This window comes from Quercus suber, unplaced genomic scaffold (assembly GCF_002906115.3).
Source record: "Quercus suber isolate HL8 unplaced genomic scaffold, Cork oak 2.0 scaffold_249, whole genome shotgun sequence".
NCBI lineage: Eukaryota > Viridiplantae > Streptophyta > Magnoliopsida > Fagales > Fagaceae > Quercus > Quercus suber.
This window is the reverse complement of record NW_027069705.1, coordinates 160946-166099: the sequence shown is the minus strand read 5'-3', so window position 1 is coordinate 166099 and position 5154 is coordinate 160946.

The following is a 5154-nucleotide window of genomic DNA, read 5'->3' as shown; positions in this document are numbered from 1 at the left end:
TTTGAGAATTTTTTTTTTTTAAATTTCTCTTAAAAATCATTTTGGCCTCCTCAAATCTTAGAATTGGTTCAAAAACCCAAAAATACAAATGATACAAAAAAGAAAACCCAAAAACAAAAATAGCATCTGACCCATTATTTAGAGCATTAGCACTGGGAATTGCAAATGCCAAATGTAAAGAAAATATGGCATTTCAAGCCCAAAATCCTCAACATCTAGAATTGTAAAAGCCAACAATTGATTTTTTTTTTTTTTGCAATTGTGCAACAGTGCAATTCTACATGTAGAATTGCACTGTAGCACAATTGCAAAAGAAAATATTAATATTTTATCTTTGTCTCTTCATCGCTGAAGGTTCACCAGATCGTAACCCACAGCACAGCCAACCCAGCACCACATATTAGACAACGAACCACTGCTGTAGCCAGACATCAAACCACCATCGCTACCCAGCAACCTAAGCAAAAAAACCCAGCACCGCAACCACAACTCACAACCCATGGCCAAATTGATGGCGACGCCATCGAGCATGGCCAAACCCACAAATCTGACCCTCGTAACCAACAAAAACCCACCACCGAAATCAAGCATGGCCAAACCCACAAATCTGACCCTCGCAACCAACAAAAACCCACCACCAGAGCACAACCAACAAAAACCCACTGGATCACAATCAACAAAAACCCACCGGATCACAACCAACAAAAACCCATATCACAAATTCACGATCCACGACCCACGATCCACAACCGGAGCACAGACCCACGATCCACAAACCGGAGCATAGACTAGAGCATAATCAAACCCAGATAAATAACACAGAGAGAGAGAGAGAGGAAGGAATGAAAAAAATGAGAGAGGACAAATAAAAAAAATGTTTTTTATGTTTGCCTTGTGGACTTAAAAAAATAATATTTTAATAAAATGGTAAAATAATAGAGTTTAGGGATGCTGGAGGTATTGTAAAATGATATGGTATAAGTGATAAAGTAGCTTTTTAAGATGGTAAAATAGAGTAGAATTGCAATTCCCAGTGCGGATGCTCTTAGCCCATAGCTCCTCCAAATACAAACAACAAAATAATTTTAACAAATTTCCAATATCATAAAAAAGAATTAAAATAAAATAAAATATACCTTCTAAATTAAGACTCCTCCAAAAAAAAATATAATGTATTTAAAAAAAAAAAAAAAAAAACCTAAACTCCACTTCCATTTACTCCAAAAAAAGGAAGAAATTATAAGGTTCTCATAGTGGACAAGTAATGAGGTCCATTATTTCGCTAAAAGGCTTCAACCTGTTTAAAATTACTAAGTGTGCATTTGGATACTGCTTATTTAGCTGAAAATTGAAAACTAAAAACTGAAAACAATAAAAAATAATTTTTCGGTTACTGTTCACATTTAAAATTATTGTTCACATGTCCCATGAACAGTGCAATAGGCATTGGTTTTTAAAAAAAAAAAAAAAAGAAAAAAGAAAAAAGAAAAAAAAAAAAGCCTAAAATGCCAGACGAGCAAAACAAACGGACCCTAAATCAGAAGTTTTTTTTTTTTTTTTTTTTTTTTTAAGCAAAAACTGATTACTAACTCAGCAATTTTAAATAAGTGAGAGTCTTTTAATGAAATGGTGGACAAAATGACATGATCCACCATGAGAACGATATAATTTCTTCAAAAAAAGGATTTTTCCGTCCTTTGAAAAATTCATTTTCCAGAATATCTAGGGAATATTCATTTTTAGAAAAGAATCCAAAAAATGATTTTCTCTTAGAAGTCCAAAAACACTTAAATATATAAAGTATTTCAAATACTTCAAAAATACATAAATAAAAACGCTTCCTTGATAATCTCTTCTTGAAATGCTTGTTTTCAATAAAAACACCCCTTTTTCGTCAAAATGATTTTCAAAAGATAAAAAAATATCTCTGTGTCCTTGGCTAGTTGGCTTACATCAATTCAGTCCATGGACTCCAAGATCAAAGCCCACAAGCATATTTAATCATTGTGTTTCTTCTTGTTTTTTGCGCGAGAAAAATTCCTTGAAGAATAAATTAAAATTTTAGCTTGCTAATGCTTTATAAAGGAGCAGAGGTTAGCTGTATTTATTTCTAAATATCATTTATTCTTACATTAGATAGATAAAGTAAAGCATGCATGGTTCATTTACAAAAAGTGATTTTCAAACAAACGTTTTTCAAAACCATTGCCAAAATATTTAAGTTACTTTTTAAATAGTGAAAATCGCAAGAATGAATCAAAACAAAGTACCGTCAAAGGATGATGAGTGTTGTGGGATACCTAACATATTCCCTACACATAACTAAACTTCTAAATTCATGATCTTTTGTTCAAGATATGATTTTGTCCTTAGTTCAGCTTAGGAACTCTTAGGATTGTTAAATATTAGTTTTGATTTACCATGTTGAATATGCTAGAATAGATGTGGTAAGAGGAAGCATAGAGAGAACACAAGAACCCGAGGGTTACATGGTTTAGTTTGACGGTCTACATCCACAGAGAAAACCCTTAATGGTTATATCTTTATTATATAAGAGTGTGGTACAAATCTTATGTTACAATGAATATAACATGAGTATATATAGGAGGCTAAACTTTAGACTTCTAGTACAAGTATGAGATTTTCCTAACACACAGAGTAGGATGGACTTGGAATTGTTACTTATATTAAGTTAATATATCTCTAACATATCATCCCTTTGAAGATGCCTCGAAGAAACCATAAAGATGCCTAAAGGAAAATGAGAAATGGGCCAATTGAGCCATTTTGGAGCATAAAATGAAGAAACGGAGCCTAAATTCATAATCAACATGAAAAAAAAAAAGAAAAAAAAAAAAAGAGCAATGTCGACTAGGGCTGATGTGGTGAGGCGTGGCCTGCTAATGTAAGCATGATGGCATCAGGGATGATGTCAGCCTATACGCGTCACAAGCGGCGACTGTACAATGCTTGAACGAGCATGCAAGATATTTGGGTGCATTAGAGTGCATGTCAAGCATGTGGACCGACAGCAAAAATTCCAAATTGTGTGTGGAGGCACGTGTGAAAGTGTATGGTAGGTAGATTCCTCGATTTTACAGATTAGCGGACGATAAGGCCGACATGGTGGCATGTGTGATCAAAAGAGGATCTGTGCATAAGGAATCCAAAGTGGCATGTGAAGAATTGATGGAGCCTGAAGTCATATGTGGTAGTGCGTGTGGAGGAGAGAGGACACTGAGTTTCTGTGTTTTTCTTGCAAGAGGCCAAGGAGGAGGTTGGTCTGATCAGTTTCTTTAAAAGAAGGCTATATTTGCACAGATTTGAGAAAAGAATAGCAAGTTGTAGAGTTTTTCAGATTTGTTGATGGTGGCATTGGGATGATGGAGGTGACCTGGACTATTGGAGACATTGTGGAGGCCTAGTGGCAGTGCTCATGCAGGAGCAACAACGTATGAAGGGTCATGAGTTGATAATTGCAAGCTTGATTAAAGACTGATTTTTTTAGAGGTTAAGAATGAAGTTTGGTTCTAATACCATATTAAATAATAGCTTTGATATACCATGTTGAATATACTAGAATAGATGTGGAAGAGAAAGCATTTAAGGAACACAAGAATATGAGGTTTACATGGTTCAGCCTGATACCCTACACCCATGTAGAAAACCCTTAAAAGAGACATCTTTATTATATGAAAGTGAAGTAAAAATTCTGTGTTACGATAAATATAATAACATGGGTATATAAGAGGCTAAACTTCTAGTATAAGTAGGAGATTTGCCTAGCAAAAAAAAAAATTGATAAACTTAGGCCTATTACATTGCATTAATATATCTATCACTACAAGAAAAACTGACTATTACGGCAGGCAAAAAGCGCCGCCAAAGGTACATTGGACCTTTAGCGGCGAGTGTTATTGTGGCAGTTCTTCCTGCCGCTGTTACGGTGCCATTATAGATCTATTGCGGTGGTAACAAAAAGCGCCACAATAGATCTACCATTTAGCGGTGGTTTTGGTTTATTGCGGCAGGTAGAAAACTGCTGCCATATGAGGTTAGATTTCGGTCAATTGACCTTTAGCTTTGGGATTTGTGCGTCGCTATAGGTGACAACCTTTAGTGGCGGGTGATAAGCGCCGCTATAGGGCTTCATGTAGAACAAAACATATGCACCTTTTAGTGGCGGTTACGCCCTCCACTATATGTGTGAAGCTTTAGCGGTGGGCTATAAACGCTGCTTTAGAGCTTCATTTAAAACATAATTTTAGACTTTTAGCGGCACTTTTTGCTTGTCGCTATAGGTTAAATTTTTTTTCCCTGCATTTTAGAACCACAGGCCTATTAAATAGAGCCTGTAATAATTTTAGCTCTACTGAGAGAATGCCACAAATGTAACTAATTAACAACACTACAAATTATCCCAAACTAACATTATATTAACATAGAAATATATTATCAAATACATAACATTGACTAAATTAAATGCCAATTCCTGCAAATAGGAAAATGGACTTCAACAGCAATCACAAAAAAATGGGAAACACATTGTTGGCTTGTCCAGAACTAGTTGTGGTGTTCACTAGCCTACATTTACAGTTAAATTCCAAGTAACCTACTGCTTCTCTTAATAATAATTGGCGATACTTCCACAACTTTCAAATTCATACATCTATTTACACATTCATTAATTCTCACAATTAAAATAAAAATAAAATCCAAGAGCTCATACCTAAGGCTTCTATCAGCATATTTGGCTTCAATGCCTTCAACTTCTGCATAGTCTTAGTAAAATGCCCACTCCCTTGGTTAGGCAAATCATCCTGGTCGACACTTGTAATCACCACATAATCCAAACCTCACAACGCAATTGCCTCTGCCACATTCCTCAGTCCATTCGGGTCAGGTGGGGGAGGTGTCTGTGACGTCTTCACATTACAAAACCTGAGAATTTAACAATTTCAGTTAAAGTTAATTCCAATATCAAACAAAGCAGACATCCATCCCTCTTCACAAACTCGTAAAATAAATTCCACAGGAATGCCCAGCTCTATTATCAAAGAAAAGCAAGGGACAATTTAAAAAGTCACACTTTAGCCATATAAGGTCTAATTGTATTTGATTTAGTTTAAAGTATTCATATTGTAATGAGATTAC